Below are 19,016 nucleotides of genomic sequence, written 5' to 3'. Positions count from 1 at the left end.
ATGAAATCCTGACAATAACACCAACAAGGGATAGTAAAATTGAAACCTGTCAGTTACTATAACTATAATATCTAATGTAGACTGTGTTTGTTCCCCGGTGTGGTTCTTGTTAAATGCATATACTTAGACTGTGTTTTGGAAACTAGAATTGACAACTTTCGTATTGCAAAAGTAGGCAGCCACCTTCTTAATATACTAAATGCAGGTGAAAGTTTGTTCAATGGGTTTATGAAACTATGGCACTTATACTTCTTTGCTCATGGTTAGTTCGTGTTGTTTTGGAGGTAAAGGCGTACAGGGTCAACAGTTTATTTGGTAGTTATTAAGATGCCTCTTGTGAAGTACCCTCTTCCAGATGCTTCTTTACTCTGTTATAGGTTCAAGAATAACCCAGGAAGGCATCTTTCCTTTTAACAAATGGGTAATTTATATTGCATTTACCAAAATATTTTAATAAGTCACCTCACTGTGTCCTAAGGTACTGGATTTACCCCCTCATTGATTGTAGGCTGCGACTGGCACAGGATAATTCTAGAACTATTGCTTCATTCTAGTATTATACATTAATGTTATTAGCTTGAAAAAGGAAAAGCAGCATGCTAAATTGTTGATTTTGTTGTTGCTGTTGTTGTTGTCGTTAGTATTTAAGGAGAATGTGAAACTGTCTCTTGGCTTCTGTCTTTTTCAAGCCTGAATGTTGTAAGATTATTCTGTAAGTGCCCGCACTGGCGCAGTGTGTCAGTCTTCCATCTGGACAGACACTGGGTGAGATGCTCTGGACTCCATGGCCAAAGGGCAATGCCCTGGCTTCTTGCTGAGACTGCCAAGGAGGTGTTTGAATAGTGCTATCGAATGTCATCATGTTTATTATGCATTCTGACACATGTCCATGGGGAACTTGCCTGAAAAGAAATACTCATTTGCGTTGCTTTGGATTCTCAAATCTTCCTGGATGGCAAAAATCATGGAGATATTCCTAGTGCCAACGATGAAAAAAATATCTCTAATATATCTCTACTTATAATTTCCTAATTATGATAATATTAATATAGAAGTGGCAATGCTTAGGTATTGTTATGAACCACTTGCATTGTTAAAATTAAATTATGATGGCATATTTTACAAAAATAGATTTTTAAAAAGAGAAATTATATCATTAATTTCCAGAGGAAGAGAAATTGAATCTCATGGTGCTTTGCATGCCTTTATTATTAAGGGAACTTAATTATCATACCCTTGGAGGAAATCCCTTGCCTGCCAAAGCCTTGGGAACAAAAGAGGGGATGGAAGGGGTCACTTGTTGCCACTTGGCTCAAAACCTTCCAGAGAGTTGGGGGTTGGGGAGAAGGGAGTTGAAGGGGTTCAGGTGAATGTTTTGAAACATAGCACTAAGTACTTCCTTTAATGAACACTACCAAAGTGTATTTTAATAAGTGCCTGAGCACTTTTTTGTAATTAGCTTGGTAACTTAAGTTCCCAAATAAGAACTTTGATATAAATTGGCTTTCTGTTATTAAATTCACAATATCGTTCTGGTTTTAGATACTACTATCTAATTGAAAGATTGTTAAGATCAAAAGTGATAATTTATGTAAAACCATTTTGTAAACTATAAGGCAGTAGATGTTTATGTGGTTATCATTATGGTATATTTTCTCATTTAGGAAAGTATGAGTTATTAAAATCTTAATGAGTCGTGAGACGTGAACAAACAAATATTAACAATTAAATCTAATAAAGTGATTTAAATAAATTTACAATGACTAAGGTTTTTCAGACAGACCGAATTAGAATTTGGAGATCTAAATTTTATTTTTTAAGGAGCTGAATTAAATCCGTTCCAATTCTGTATGGCTTATTATGATGCCTCGTCCTGTCGGGGAAATTTTCTGCAGAAGAAAATAAAATTCATATATAGCAATATGCCCTTTTCCATAGTACTGTAAGAAAGACACTGTGGAAAAAGTTGAATAGAATCTGATAATGCCAATTAGGTCACAAACAGCAAAAAAAATGGTGAAAATTATGGTATGGTAAAAAGCAATGGGTGTGCCCGGGTGGCTCAGTCAGTTAAGCCTCCAACTCTTGGTTTCGGCTCAGGTCACGATCTCATGGTTTTGCGAGTTTGAGCCCCACGTCAGGCTCTGTGCTGACAGTGCTGAGCCTACTTGGGATTCTCTCTCTCTCCCTCTCTGCCCTTCCTGTGCTCTCTCTCTCTCAAAATAGATAAGTAAACATTAAAAGAAAAGAAACACATTATTTGTGATTCTAGCGTCTCCTGTACTTCTCAGATAATGTGTTGTCTCACAGTATGTGCATGTGAAAAGTATGTACTCATGTTCTTGTTCATACATACATTGATACAGATACATATTCACATGTGCCTCTGTCAGTCTTTCGTTTCAGAGATGAGATATTCTACAATACTTCTGCATAGTGTATTACTCTAGAGAAATGTCCTTGCCAAGCACTTTATACAAGTCGAATGGTAGTATTTTTTAGATTCAGAACTCTTAATGTTCTTTTCATTTACTTTAGCTATTTATCTGCAAGCTTTCAATCTCACCAGGAGACAGGCGTTCATGGATGCCTTCACAGTGTTGTTCCTGTTGCATTTTTATCACCAATACTCTCATTACCTTCGACTTCTGTGCTATTACTGCTGAGTTAATTGCTGACATTTCCTTCCAGATCAAACCTTTCATTACCAACATCATTGTCTGGAAATGTTCTGCCCAATAATTTTTAAACACAATTTCCTGTGCCAGTATTCATTTTAAAAGATATGCCCATGTATTGGTTCAACTGATGCATATTTTGTTTCAAGTTGGGAAAATAAAATAGTGTATTTAATATATCTGTAGAAGATATTCAGTACTTTTATACATCGGCAGATTTTTTTTTTTTATATATAGTTTCAGGGTTTCTCAAACATTGCTTAGAATTTAGGTGACAGCAAATGTTTCTTACATGCTGATTAAAAACACACACATACACATACACATACACATACACATACACATACACATACACACACAACAACAACAACAACGTGCCCACATACTGATATTTTAATGTAGGTAGTAATCCTCTAAATCGATAAGTACTTCAGTGATTATTTTGGACATCCAGCAATTCCAGATGAGGAAAACGTGGATGGTAGATAGAGAATTGGAAGTTGGAGTAACATATTTCAATGACAGGTCATTTTCTCCAGATTTGTATTCACATCTGTGCTTCAGAATTGGATAACCAACATTTATGGTCCCAGGTTTTGAGATTTCCGGAAAGTGGGTACATTGATGCATTTTTGAGCGACCTTGAAACTTTGGAGTTCCTTAGCATGCACTTGAGGTATCAGTTTGATGGCAAACGAATGTCATCAGAATATCAGGAGAAACTTGTACCTTTGAGATCCCCAGGTGTACAGTGAGTCTCAATTAATTGGATAGCCATGTCTGGGTGCCATTTGTCAACACGAAAATAATAAACCCTTTGCCCTAAGAACCCTAGTGGAAAGGCTAAACAATATTTCATTTGTCCCTTTTCCGTTGCCCGGATTCATCACTGAATTGTACTCCCAGGCATAAATCCCACCTTTGATACACATTGACCTCATAGGTAAGTAGAACTTACAGTCATTTTGGATTTTAGGAACTAGTGGAAATAAAACAAAAAACCAGAAAAAAAAAAATGCTTTTGACAGCCATACATATGACCTTTTGGGGAAAAAGGTTTATTTGGTAAAAACTACTGCTTCCAAGTTCAAGATTTCATATGCAGGGGAGAATGAAAAATCCAAAAGTTAGTACACTTAAAACCTGTTGATACCTACAAAAAAGTTCTAGAAGACACAAACTTTCCAAAAGATGAATTAGAAATAAAATGCTTCTTTGAGATAAAATTTTCTCTGATAGTTAACTTTTCTTTTTTAAAACTATTTCTTTCAGTTTTCTAGGAAATGGCACTGTGTCCTCATGATCTACCAAATCAGCTTGCCCCATACATTTTGTGGCACTATACTTACTTTGGATGTTTATGAGCTAGTCCTTAATGATTATTAACTTGCAGTTACTGGTAAAATGTTTTGGTTATGTCTTGTACTTTTCGTAAATTATCATGGTGACTTAAAATATGTTTCTTCACCTCTTGGTCTTCAATTCATGTGTTAAAAGGCTGTAGGTAAAAGATAATTCCTCTCTCTCCTCAACTGGTAAACCTGCCTATTGGAGTCCTATTAAAGGGAGAAGTGATATGTGTTTCCTGTTTTTTAAGGAAGTACAACTAAATCCTTCAAATGTTAGCAGATAAAGAACTTTTAAATGTCTATATACAATATCAACCTTAATGACCTTTACAATGATAGACAAAACCATAGATGACAAAGGATTACTTAGTAGGTGGACTAGATTGGGGACAGTTCTGGGATGCTGGCTCCCTTAGGAACCTGGCTGATTTGGGGGGGACTGGGATTTCTCATTAGAACTTCCTTCCTTCGTGGGGAGTAAGGTGTGGATAATCTGATCCTTCATTGCTCTACAAACCCCTTAAGAACATGATGGCACTGTGGCTTTTAAGCATGACTCCAGAAGACAAACTTAAAACCTTGTAAATGATTATAGGGATCTCCAGTGGGTAAGAACATGAGTTCTGAAGTTAAACTGCTCCTGTGGAAATACAGGTTCTATTACGTAAAATCTCTGTGATTTGGGGCACATTACTTAATCTCTCTGAATCTTTTTCCTCATCTTTAAAATGAGGTAGTAACTTGCTCCATTCGACTGGATGCAGAAACCATGTACCGTTCCACTCCTACTTAAGCTGCTTTTTTGTAAACAAAAAAGCGAGCTATTCCTTACCACGTGAGGATATGGACAAAGGCAGTTTGAGGGGTGTGGGAAGTGAGTTCTTGTTATCCTGTGGTGAGTTCCTTACCCAGTAAAATGCCAGCTCTTCTTATTCTCATTGTTATTTGTTTAATATTCCACAGCCCAGAGTGCTTGGTTGCAAATTAAGCGAAACATTATTAGAGGCCAAATTTTGGACCTAGGGCAAGAACGAGAGAACATAGCATAAACCTACGGAGGTAAATGAGCTTCAGTTTTTCATCCAGTCCATCTGATGACCTGAGAGCCTTTGAAAATGCCAAGCAATCACTTCATTCCAGATGGGCCGTACTTATAAAGGAGCAACCTCGGGATTTAGGAGCTTTAGAGAACTGTAAACAAAGCTTATAGACATCCTAACAAACGCTTATTTCAAAAATGTGGTATCAATTCTAGAACCAGCTGCAGTTGTATGATTCGGTCAGGGCCTCCATTTATTGGATACCAGTGTTTGGGCAATGTTCAGAAATAGAGACATAATCAAAACATATTGTAGAAAAGTCTTCAAAATTCTCAAAAGAGAGTGTATTATTTCAGTAGATGATACGGTACTTGATGTGGGAAACAAAGGCAGGAGGAAGTGTAGATAAAATTAAATTTGCTTATAACCTGCAGCCAAAAATACTTGAGGGCAGGAGAGTAGAACATTTCTACAGGAGCTCAGCACAATCTTAATGTTCATGTTTTGCTAGAGGGAAAAACAACCTTAGCTTGACCATAGCTAGGCCTCCACTATCCCGGGAGTCTTTTTAAGCATATGATATTGCTTTTGGAAACTTCCCCTTGCCTTTACCTCCCCCAACTCCCAAGTGTATGATCAGTCACTGTTCCCAATCCAGGGGTAGCTCTTTCTGCCCAGGGGTCCTGGCCCCATGCTTCAGTAAAATCACCTTTTTGTACCAAAGACATCCCAAGAATTCTTTCTTGGCCTTTGGCTCCGGACCCCACCGCCTCCAAACCCCATCAGCACCAATCCTATTGTGATTCACATCTGTTTAATATACACATCTGTTTAGTAATATCTGTTACAATATCTGCAGGCAAAGTCCTTTCAGGAAAGATCAGTTTGGACTTGGCTTTGGCCAGCTTCCTACACTGCTCCCTCCACATCCAGCCCTACCACAGGACAAAGAACAAGTTTAGAGATTGTTCTTAGGCAGTCATGATGAAATGGAACATAAAGCATACTACAGTTCATGAAACATTGCTGACCAAATACTTTTTAGATTTTTTTTGTGTTTATTTATTTTTGAGAGAGAAAGAGCACGAGAGGGGGGAGGAGCAGAGAGAGAGAGAGAGAGGGAGACACAGAATCCGAAGCAGCCACCAGGCTCTGAGTATCAGCACAGAGCCCAACACGGGGCTCAAACCTACCAACCATGACATCATGACCTGAGCCGAAGTCAGATGCTCAACCGACTGAGCCACCCAGGCGCCTCTATTCTTAAGTAATCTTCACACCCAGTGTGGGGCTCAAACCTACAACCCTGAGATCAAGAGTCACATGCTTTACCAGCTGAGCCACCCAGGTGCCCCTAACCAAATATTTAAATGCTGCTCTCAGTTTAAAAAATGCTTACAAGCAAGCAAAAGTACAAAGAGGGCACTAGCATCTGAGAATTACAGGAATGCTCATCATCTTGAGCCTTTTGGTCCTTGTTTAATCCCCATCACCATGAGAGTGCACCGCTGGCCTTTGTATCTTAGCTTTCCAAGATACAAGTTAAATCTTAAGTTAGAGGACGGAATGTTCCAGGCTAAATGTAAGAAAGTGTGCCAATACCCAGGGAGAATATATCCTATGGAGGAAATTATACCAGAATATTTATGTAATTCTGATGTGATATATTGAAATGTATAGTTTCAAGTATTTACTTGTTTGTTTTAAACGTGCCCCTCCAATTTCTTTGAAACTTAGTATTTTTTTTTGTAAAGAATTATTTTTAAAGTAGTCTCTTTGGGTAATGTTGTAGCCAAACACATTGTGGGAAGAACTTAAAATGCTTAGTCATGCGCGTTTTCTTGTTGGTATTCCTTAGGCACCTCAGCCTAGGGCAATGACGTAATACCCAAGTCGGCCCAAGAAACAGGGGCCACTCTGTTTTGACAGAGTATTATTCATGATCACCACTTTACATAAATGTTAAAGAATATCAGATAAAGACGGAAGCTAATTATGCAAAAAATTGAAACAAATGCTACTCTTAATACTGGGAGATGAAGATAGGATACTCTTAGTAGTCAGATAAATTGAATTATTTGTTAGAAGATAATGTCTGAAATATGTGCTTGAGATATGGTAAAGGATAAAATATGGTAGACATTGTCCATTCAACCATAAAGAAATTCTCCTTTGTCATTTAAAATGTTGCATTCTGCAGAGGGGTGTGTGTGTGTGTGTGTGTGTGTGTGTGTGTGTGTGTGTGTGAGAGAAAGAGACAGGCTGCTTTAAAAATAGGAACTCTGCATTTAAAAACGAGAATTCTGTGTTATTATTAATATTACTTGGAAAATGCATATATTCATGATAAAACTGGTACACTGTGGCATTTTAGAAGTATTCCATAGAACAGATGTGTTTCTACCTCTTATTAATTAATGCATTAAAAAAAATCATGTTCTAAATTCACTCTCTTGGAGTCATTGCAGTCATGCATTCGGTAACTGGGGATTCCTGACTTCCAGCCTTGTTTATGCCCAAAACATTAATTCATATGAACTTCATGGATTGATAATTGACAGCATTAGGAATGCCAAGGGGTTTGCTGAACCTTTACCGGATGGTCAACTGCACATCCTATTTGAGAAACCAAGAGTGCTTTGAATACAGTGAAATTAATTTCATGCCAGGGTAGAGTGCTGTCCCTGCAATCCTCTGGTCTTAATCTCTCATTCCATGAGCTTTAACTTAAAGCGGACAGTGAAGGAAGGCATGTGATTTGCCCAGTATAAAAGGTCCCAAATAAGAGGTTTATATCCCGGTAGGGCAAATAATCACCAAAATGTATTTTATTAATGGGATTTAGTATATGTAGCCTACATTTCTAGTTACAGGGTTCAGGTTTACACTGATTGGCGTTCAAGAGCTAGTGTGTGATCTCATGCATTTCCAGCCTCTTAGTACTGAGTGTCCTATTTCTGAGTGTGCCTGACACCAGGTAGTGACATTTGAGCAGCAGCAGGCAGCACGGGGTTCAGTTTTATCCAAGTAGCTGTCACTACCAGGGCCCTAGGCAAAAGTCCAGCATTGTTTGTGTCACTCGCTTCCTCTTTTCTCTTCTTCTTTCCCCCAACGCTAACATGTCCTGCAATCCATCCTGGCCATGGGCAGCAGAGATAACCACAGACTACAAATGAAAAGCTGAGCTGGCCCCAAAAATATTACTCCTTGCAACTATTTAATTGCAAAAGAATCTTTGTGCTAAAGTTTCACCATACCCTTTGAAAGGCAGACTCGGTAATTTGGCTGTCATTCATTTGTAATTTTATACCTTAGAGTCCGGAGGGATAGTAAATAGAATTACAGAGTTTTATCCTGGAATGCTGGTTCTGAGGGAAAAAAAAAAAAAAAAAAAAAAAAAGCCAAAGTTTCAGGAAAGAACCAAGTTACAAAAACAAAAAACTCGTTTAAAGATTGTTCTACTAAAAGTATACAACTACCGGGGCGCCTGGGTGGCGCAGTCGGTTAAGCGTCCGACTTCAGCCAGGTCACGATCTCGCGGTCCGGGAGTTCGAGCCCCGTGTCGGGCTCTGGGCTGATGGCTCGGAGCCTGGAGACTGTTTCCGATTCTGTGTCTCCCTCTCTCTCTGCTCCTCCCCCGTTCATGCTCTGTCTCTCTCTGTCCCAAAAATAAATAAACGTTGAAAAAAAAAAAATTAAAAAAAAAAAAAAAGAAAAAAAAAGTATACAACTATTCATATTACACTTACTTGGAAATCACTACAAAGTCTTCACTTGTTTGTAATGTTAAAGCTTTCCTGTATTAATTAGTGCTGCTTATTCTTTTATCGTGCTGTCAGAGTTAGTGGGTAAAAGTGGCCAGAACATTAAAATGCAGTTTCTTTCTTTTGTCAGATCATTTGTCCAGTAGAACACAATAGTGAATTATTTTTAAATTGATGATACCACACCAAATAGTGATCCCTTCATTCTTTAGTTCTGCTTCTAAGACTTAAAAGCCTTTTATTTTCATTTAAAATAACTTGGTAAGCTGAATTTAAAATGGTTTTTTTCTCATTTTTTTTTCTTTGTTTTTTAGAAAATCAGGAACATTCATAGCTACATAATGTACATGTTTTCATTCATGCCTGATATCTAGGATTGGAAATCATTTAGGACTTTATTTTTTTAAGAATAGTATACATACAGAAAAGTGGATACACCATGAAATACAGCTTGGTCAAGATCATGTGTATAAGACTCAGCCATACACTGCGTTTGGTTATCAGTTTATGTATTTATTTATTTTGCTGAAAAGAATTTCATTGTGCACAGATGTCACACTACATTTCTTCTTGTTCCTGGGCGTGTAGGTAGTGTCCAGGTGGGGCTGATAGGAATATTGCTGGGAGGAGCATCTTGATAGATGTTTCTGGTGTGCTTGTGTGCACCTTTCTGTGGAGCATATACCTGGAAGTAGAATTTCAGAGACCTAGAGGGATGTCCTGAAGGGCTGTAGAAGAGATGGAAAAACACCAAATTACTCTTAGCATTTTACAATTCCACTCAGTCTGTGAAAGTTCTGCTAACACCCAGTAGTTTTCAGTATTTGATATTTTGTCTCTTTTTTTTTTTTTTTTTAACCATTCTCATGGTTATTCTCATGAGTATGTACTGGCATCCCTTGGAAGTCATAAATTTGCATGGCACTAATGAGTAATAAAGTTGATCATCTCCTTTCTGTACTGCCTATGTGAACAGCCCCTTTCGTGAAGTGCTTGTTTAGGTATTTTGTCCTTTTTTTTGTATTGGGTCACTTATCTTTTTGTATTAGACTGCATTTGGAGAGTTTTGTTGATGATATAGATATACTTTCATACACGGACACACATAAAGAATGAGAATATCTTTTTCCACTAGATGCCCTGTCACTTTCTCAGTGGTGTCTTCATAAACAGGATTTCCCGATTTCGAAATGGCCCAATTTATAACTCTGTAATTCCTTCTATGGTTAGCACTTTTTGCATCCTACTTAAGAGAGCCATGGTTCCTGTAAGATCCTGTTTGTGTCCTATATTTTACTCTCAAAGCTTTATTGTTTAATCCTTCACATCTAGCCTGAGGCTCCGTGGGAACCGATTTTTGTGTAGTTTTTTAGATGGAGTCGTCGTGCATTTTTTCACCATGTAGATACCCAGGTGAAAGCACCATCTCACCAGTATGTGGCAAGGGCATGATTCTCATAAATTACATATAAGCCTGGTTTGGTGTCATAATTCTCTCCTGATCCACTGTTCTGTCTTTGTCTCTTCTTATATGGATGCCATATGGTCTTAATTTCTGCCCCTTTGTAAAGTGCCCTCTTATCTGTAGGTTAAGTGTATTGATCTGTTTCTTTCCTTCAAGACCCCTTGTATGTCTTGACCGTTTGCATTTTCATGTAAATTTTAGAATCCACTATCCATTGTCTCAGCCTCTCCCACCCCTGGAGGAAAAAAAAAAAAAAAAAGCATGCTGAGGTTTGAATTGGAATACTGTTAAACCTGTCAATTAATCCAAAGAGATTGAAATCTTTACAATATTAAATCAGCCAAGCATAAGCATGATATTTCCCTGTAAAACCATTATTTGGGTCTGCTTTAATTTCAGGAGTGACGTGGAAGTGGTTAGTGAGGAGGTCTTATATCACCTTCACAGATTTATCCCCAGGTATTGGATGTTTTCCTATGTTTTTTGTAAATGTTACTATTGTTGTAATTTCTTTTTTAAATTTTTTTTTTAACGTTTTATTTCTTTTTGAGACAGACAGAGACAGAGCATGAATGGGGGAGGGGCAGAGACAGAGGGAGACACAGAATCAGAAGCAGGCTCCAGGCTCTGAGCAATCAGCCCAGAGCCCGACACGGGGCTCGAACTCACGGACCGCGAGATCGTGACCTGAGCGGAAGTCGGACGCTTAACCGACTGAGCCACCCAGGCGCCCCTGTAATTTCTTTATTGACAATATACAGAAAGAAAATGGATGTTTTTGTACATTGGCTTTTTGTTTTCACTTTATCCCAGAAGACCTCCAGTACAATTTGTTTTTAAGTTTATTTTTTTATTTTGAGAGGAAGAATGTGTGTGCGTGCGTGGGGGAGGGGCAGAGAGAGATGGAGAGAGAGAATCCCAAGCAGGCCCTGGATGATCTGGGCAGAGCCACACCCAGGACCACTCGTACAATGTTAAGTAGAAGTAATGATAGTGAACAACACATCGTTCATCTCTTAAGGACGAGTTTGCAATATTTAAATCTGTAATTTTTAGGCAGTTTTTTTTTTCATTATCAAATTGAAGGGATTCCTCCATATGCCTAGTTTGCAAAGATTGCTTTTTAAATTGTGAGTTACTGTTGGATTTTGTGAAAAACACACATTTATGCCTTTCTAGGATTTAGGTTAAGTTATTAATTATGGATATTCCACAATGTTTAGTTTATTCTATTTCTTTTCTGGAAAAAGCAAAATCAACCAAAAATGCAATAAATTAGTAATATAGTTCCATTTACAGTAACACTCAGAAGAGAATTGGCCACAAACTCCTAAAAAGAAGGTACACAGAATGTAGATCACTTTTAAGATACCATACATTGAACCAATCTTATTTAAAAAAAAGTAAAGAGGGGTGCCTGTGTGGCTCAATGTGTTGAGTATCCGACTCTTGATTTTGACCCATGTCATAATCTCATGGTTTGTGGGATCAAGCCCTGTGCTGGGCTCCATGCTGACAGTGCGGGGCCAGCTTGAGATTCTCTCTCTCTGTCTCTCTCTCTCTCTTTCTCCCTCTCTCTGCCACTCCCCCACTCTCACTGTCTTTGTCTCTCTTAAAATAAATAAACATGAAAGAAGAGAAAGAAAGAAAAAGAAAGAAAGAAAGAAAGAAAGAAAGAAAGAAAGAAAGAAAGAAAGAGAAAGAAAGAGAAAAAGGACTGAATTATGGAAGAGAGGGAGGGAAAAAGGGAAGGAAGGAAGAAGCAATGGCCATGATTCAGTGTCCTTCACTGGAACACTGAGCTCTGCAGACAAGAGGAGACACAGAGAAACAGGAAGCCCTGTGGAGGACAAACTCCCATAAGAGAGAATATTGTTGAAATGGGGGATGTTACAAGAACTGCATGTTTAACTTGTTTTTTTTCTTCATTTATATTTAGCCCCCCCCCCCCCTTCTCCTCAATCTGATGAAGCAAAAGCCAAGCCCAGGTGAAGTTGCTGGAATTATCAAGGAAATAATAAATTGAAGGGTTTAAATATAAGACAGTGGATTGACATTATCACACACACAAAAAAGATAAACAAAGAAATCAGAAAGAGAAGAAAGTAACATAACAGTAATATACAAAATGAAAAGAGAGTATAACTCCAGAAAAATTAACTTACCTACAAGTAATGTAAAAGAACATTAGCCATATTCTTTTTTATAGTCTAAAGGAGGTTAGAATCGAAGAAATGACAAGACTAAGAAGTCATGAAAGGAATGATGAGAGAAGGCAGCGCTCATGGGAAAACAAGAAAATGTAAAGCCATTGTGTAAATGAAACCACATTTAAATCATTAGGAGGCATAAATATTGCAGAAATAAAGAGGACTGCTATGAGGAAATAAAACAGAGAGGAAAAAAGGCAATAAAAGCAGCAAAAAAGGTGATAGATATGGAAGAGAGAAAACTGTGAACTAACATGTGGGTGGAAGTTGTTCTCTCCCAGGAGAACTCTTTTCTTAAAAGAGAGTACTGTTAGCCTGCTCTTTAATTCTCTAGTTTTCAGTGTGAGGTTATCTGAATGATGTATTCACAAAATTTGTATAGCCGTCTAAGTAGGGCCATGAGTTGTGCAACTCAGGAGGCATCCTCATGGAAAATGAAGGTGAACTGTGCTTCTGGAGGCACCAGGAACACCCAGTTCTGGGAGATCTATGCCCCCAGGAGATATAGATATTTGCCTATGTTGCAGGCAACAGAAAATCTTACCAAATATGCTCTGACAGAAAACACTAGCATCCATGAGTCAATCTTGCAAATTGTCTTAAAGACAACGTAGAGTCAATCAAGACTTAGATCAAGATGCATTATTTAGGTCTTAGACATACACTATATTAAAGGAGAGTGGTGTGGGGTGGTGGGGGATAAGAATGGCCCTTTATAAAGTAGGTACTGGGGCACCTGAGTGTCTCAATTGGTTAAGTGTCCAACTTCAGCGCAGGTCATGATCATGTGGTTCATGAGTTCAAGCCCCTCATTGGGTTCTGTGCCGACAGCTCAGAGGCTGCTTGGTATTCTCTGTCTCTTCCTCTCTCTCTGCTAGTCGCCAACACATGCACGCATTCTCTCTCAAAATAAATAAATAAACTAAAAAAATAAAAATAAAAGTAGGTTCTTTTTGAATTTTCATCTAAAAAGCTTGTACTATTTTAAAAATAATCAAGACCTAGTTTTTAAAAGTCACCTTGTTTAGCTCTATTTGAGCTAACACTAAATATGATACTTTCTTTCCAACATCAAGTATTATCCTAACAATTATAGTCGTATATTGTTTTAGAATTGAAGAAAGTATTTCCTCAATAAGATAACATCTTATTAATATGGTAACCTCATTACATTGGGGTGCTATCTCTGTTGTACATAACTTGCCCTAGGTCATCTAATTACAACATGTGGACATGGGGTCCCTTGGCCACACAGTTGATAAAAAGTACTTAAAATACTTGGAAGTCACACCCAAACTAGAATCAAGTAAGACTCAGAACTGAGTTTTCTGAGGTACTACGATGGCTGGGAATGGGTAGGGGTGGATATAAGCATATAAAATTTAGCGTTAAAGTCAAGCATCTAGACAGGTTCTCTTTTCTGTAAGTCTTCGGGTTTGTTAGAGTTTCCCATATTTTATATTTCTTTTGAATTACAATCTCATTTCAAAAATAAAATAATTTGAAGAAACTTATGTTTTTTCAAAGTGTCCATTTCTAAATCAAAACTAGACCCCAGCTTTGAATATGAACTCTAAGCAATCTTGAATCTACCTCTTGCCTTTGAATTCACCAAGGAAACAAAGTCTAGATTCAGTCTGAGACTAATTTTATGATTCTGTGGGTTTTTCTTTCTTTCTTTTTTTTTTTTTTTTTTCTTTTTTTGTCAAAATGTTGAGATACAGATCGCTAAGGATCCAGATACAGATTTAGGGTAAAGAAATGAAAGATCCGAAAACTAGAATTTGCTAGGCAGGCTAGTGGGAGGGTCCTTTTGTGATGAAATGTTGCATAAATAATGCTGATGGGGGTCTAAATTCACTGTTGCCATGGAGACCTTTGTGCCTGGCTGAACTCAATTCTTTTCTCTTTTAAGACTGCTACCACTAGGCTTGTGGTGTCTCTGATGCCTCTTTGCTTTGCTTTCTCTTAAACTGTTGGCGAGTGAAAGAAGAAATTAAACTATGATAATTTGGCATCCTGACTTTTGCGAGACTGTTCTTCCACTCCATTCGTGATTTTTGAGCTCCTCTGGGGTTCCTTTTAGCCCTGGCTCGGGGAGGGAGGAGCAGGTGCAGAAACGGCTGAAACCCCCGAACGCTGCCTGGAAAGAGGGAAAAGTAACCCCTCATCTTTGTGACTAGTCGACTTGTTGGCCTCGGCTACAGTTTTGAAGTATTTAAGGACCATTTGTTTCCAAAGGTAAAAGAGAAGAAAAAGTGAAAATGGAACGTATTTGTTTTTTAAATGCTTTCATTATTAATGTTGTTTGTGTGATGATTTTTAGCTAAAGTTGTAAAACTGCAGGTTGAGAGTTACGTGTAGAGAACACAGGTACAGTTGATCTCCGGCCTCACAGTTGTCAGTTTATTCAGAGTATTAATGTTGAAATTGTAAATGCCACATAACCGAATTAAACAGAACGCGGTTGTAAGGACCCATGTGCCATTTTTCTATCTGTGAACCATTATAACTGCTTCATGACTGCATTTGGTAAAACTTGATATGTCGTAAATACATCCCTTAGATTTCATGAAAGTTATGATTATCCGTGTAAATGCCAGTTTAAGTAATTAAAAGTTGGCTTGGAAATTGTGGGCTGTCGATACCCCCCCCCCCCACTTTGGCACACAATTAAAGAGCCTCACTCAGAAATTAATCATTGAGAGTAAGGGCATAAAAATCGCACAACCAGTGCCAGTGTGTCAAGTAACTAAAAATTCAATGTATTGGACAGCTAACTTGTTGCATTGCATTGCCTTTCTCAACAGAGCTTGTTCAGTTCTCAGTGATGAGCTTTGCGTTAGAACTAGAATGCAATAATTGCATGTTTTGATCATTCTAAATGGTGTAAACAAGATGCTCAAATCCCATAATTATAGAAAACCTTTACCGTCCAAGTATTTCCAGATTGCTTTCATCCACATAACTCAGTGAGAGAATCATTGACCAAAATTTACAGTGACTTCGTAGGTTTCACGTATGTAGCCACCAGAGTTTAGAATATATTTGTATACTCAACAGGTTAAAGAGACAAATCAATTTAGGAAAGCTGGGGATTTAACAGTGGGGTGTCGCTGGGGTGACAGTCTGTGAGAATTATATGTTAAATTGCTATATATTTGTGAGATAGGTGCTCGCTGGAGAATTCTAAGTGAAATACCATGATGACTCAAAGTCTTTAGGTTTTTTTCTTTAGTGTTTTCAGCTGGATGGTAATAGCAAAAGAGAAGAACGATTTCCAACTTAATTGTGACAATCACAAGATAGAATTTCTACTCGATTAATATTTTTGAAATTTGAGTGACTTTGTAACTCAGATACTGAGGGCGAATAATAACCAAGTTGATATAAAGAAATTACTTCTTTTTAATCAGGAGCATGTTAGGGCACATGTTTTAGTATGTTAATTGACTAGCGTGGGTATGTTTTATTTTAAAGAAGCTAACAAAGGAAGGCTTGAATATACTCTGGGGATACCTCTCAGTAAATATTTCATTTCGATTCATTAAAGTTAAAAGTTTATTTGGATCATATGAAAGCTAAGAAACCTTTTTTCACTTTGGGGGAATGGGTCTAAACCTATTAATGGTTTCAAAGGTATCCACTGAGAATTGCTACTTAAAACTTTGACCTTTGAAAAGAGTTTTTCATGCATTGACCATTATTTAATAATACAGCCTAAATGTAAACTCAAATGATCAAGCCTAAATATAAAGCTTCACTTCGGGAATGTAGTATCTAGGCACTCACACTTTGTGGAACACCAATGTCATGGGTTCAAGTGGCATTAAGTCTTCAAGCTGTAGGGCACAGTATAGGCGTGTGACCCAAATAGTTTTTTAAACAAATAACAACTTAACTAACTACATGGTATAATTGCCTATTACCTCACACTGCTGAATATAAATATTGTATATGGGAAGAAAATTTAAACTATTTTTAAATTTGTTTTTTTTTAATCCAGCTATTTAAATTCTGTGAATGCATCAAACAACATACTAAATAGGGTCCTTCAGATGTTGAAGATCCTCAAACGCCAAGTTGCACAATCTTTCCTGGAGTATTTTACTGTGAAGTTTTATGCAAACAGTTAAGAATAGTTTTAATTGTTAAATATTTATAATTTAATATTATATATATATATATATATATTTTTTTTTTTTTTTTTACCCAGACAATTCCAGATTTGGCCCAAATCATTGATATTATATTGATAGGTTACAACTCATAGCTAATACATTTGACCGAAAGTTCCCGTTGAAATGGTTTAGGAACAAAGATTTGTGTTTGTATTTCTGTAAGAAGCTTATTAACATGTGAATTCTGATTTAGAGTTTTTATAGCTCTTTTGTAATTCTTATCTCTTACAGTACCTTATATTCAGCAAATCGATGTTGAGTTCCTCCCTGGTACTAAACATTGTATGCCATGAACAAAAAGGAAAGAGGAAGTTCCCAGAGTCCATGAACTAAAAAATCTGGTGCAGATGAAGATATGAGAACTCGTAACTGTAATGCAGTAAAAATTACTGCTGTAATGGAGCCTGGCCAAGGAGAGCCAGAAACACTGCTGAACTTGATACAGTACATTAAAATACGAGTATTTGATCTTCCCAAACCAAAACGAGGAAAGAATCAGTGACGTGCACAATATAATTGTTAAAGCATGACTGTAAAGATAGTTTTTAAATAGTAGCCAGAGAAATCCTCTGGAAACGTAAATCCTAACATTTAAAAAGTTTCGACTATTTTTAGTCTAAAATTTTACTATATGCAGAGTCAAAGTCAAAGACCATGCAGTCGCCCAAGCCCCTCAATCGTGTGTCTCCTACCACCCCTGGCTCTCCCACCTTTCCTAAATCGTAACCTCTTGCCCACTTTGCTCCAGCATAGAACCTCCTTGCCATTTGTAGAACCATCACATGGCCTTGGCACTTGCCATTCTTCTCTGCTGAAAACAGAAAACAGCAGCCCCCAACCAGAATCCAGCCCAGATATACACGTGCCCCCTTCCCCTCGTGTCTCTCAGGTCTCTGATCAGAGGTCACCTTATCGATGAGTCAGGTCTTGATAACCATTGCCTCCCTGTCTTCTTTTCCTGCATTATTTTTCTCCTCCACCTTTACCACAGATGGTACTCTAAGTAACCCATTGGTCCATCTTGTTCCACGTCCATTTGTTTCTACCAGAACGTGAACTCCATAAGAACAGGGATTTTTGTCTAACATTTTTACTGATGCATTCCCAGCACCTAGAGCCTCGCGTGCCTTATTTATTGAACAAATGATGAACTAAATATAAATTTCCTGGCACCAAATATACAGTGTTCTACTTTGATGTTGTTGTTGTTTTTCGATTTTTTTAAAATAAAGTAGAAATTTTCACATTTATCACTGGCCACTCATTATTCTAGCATAAGTGTGAGAGAAGGTGGTCAAATACCGGCAGGAGATTTATGATTGCTTATGCGCCGACACTCAGCCAAGTCACCTGTATCACAGAATAGGGGTTGAGAATTTCCCTCCTAACGCATGGTCAAGGAATCAGATGGACTCTTAGTGAGAAGACCAGTGTGTCCTCCCCTCTTCCCAGCCTCTAGTGGTGGAAACTTGACCACTGCCCTCAGCTTCTGAAGTCATCTGTTGCTTCCATCATAAACGGTGTGGCTGTTATTGTAATACTCCAGCTGTCTCTAAGGTTCTGTAATTTATCCGCATATTCTCCAAACTATTGCATAAGGAACACACAAAGAATTATACATAGTCTCTAAAATCTCACATCATCTCTTTCTTTATATTTCTAATGTTCATTGACAGGAGAAAAAAGATCCAATAGCCTGGATCATTTATGTGATCATATTCAGTCAGCGGTTCTGTTAAATAAAGTTCTACTCAAAAATCAAAACCCGTTTTCAGGATCCTAAGAATTACCAATCAGCATTAATTATGTCAATAGTGGCATCTCATATAGTGGCCATAACTAATGCTGGCTCATCTGGAAAGCATAATCAGAGTGAGAATATTTTTGTCATTTGTGCACCCAATCACCTGCTTCTATCACATCAAGTTTTTCCTACATTTGACAAGTTTAATTAAACTTAGCACTGGTGGTTTTAAAAATAAACTTTGCAAGCTCTAAGAATTTAATGAATGCTGCAGTGTGGCTAAATTACATAGTGACCTTCTCCAGTGTATAAATATTTTTCAAGGATGTGAAGGTTACTTCCTCTAGGAATAAAAATGTTGAGCTAGTCTGTGGCTTCCAAAAGTACTGGCTCATTTTTAAAGAGAAAAGACTGATTTTAGGTGTTGGTCAACTGGTCAACTGTCTCCTTTTTTCGGTATGAGTCTAATCAATTGTTAGAACCTTTTTGTTTCCCTTAAGCCTCAGCTGCTGTTTGTGTGGGGAATGTGACATTTGGATACGTATCCAATGAGAGTAATTCCCAATAGGATTATTTGTTGCATGG

The 19,016-nt window shown here is 37.6% G+C and overlaps 1 protein-coding gene and 1 long non-coding RNA gene across 6 annotated transcripts in view; both read left to right on the top strand.

Annotated features, from left to right (window-relative positions):
- Nucleotides 1-19,016, top strand: part of CTNND2 (catenin delta 2) — a 945,427-nt gene that overhangs the window by 310,722 nt on the left and 615,689 nt on the right. The window lies entirely within an intron of this gene.
- LOC147584020 (uncharacterized) lies at nucleotides 14,395-17,937 on the top strand. Its single transcript, XR_015240530.1, has 2 exons — nucleotides 14,395-14,747; nucleotides 16,919-17,937. It is a non-coding gene; the product is annotated as an uncharacterized LOC147584020 (long non-coding RNA).

The sequence above is a fragment of the Puma concolor genome, chromosome A1 (assembly GCF_028749965.1).
Source record: "Puma concolor isolate L17-30 chromosome A1, mPumCon1.1.hap2, whole genome shotgun sequence".
In the NCBI taxonomy this organism is placed as follows: domain Eukaryota; kingdom Metazoa; phylum Chordata; class Mammalia; order Carnivora; family Felidae; genus Puma; species Puma concolor.
Note: the sequence above shows the minus strand (reverse complement) of the source record. Positions and strands in the feature narration are given on the sequence as shown.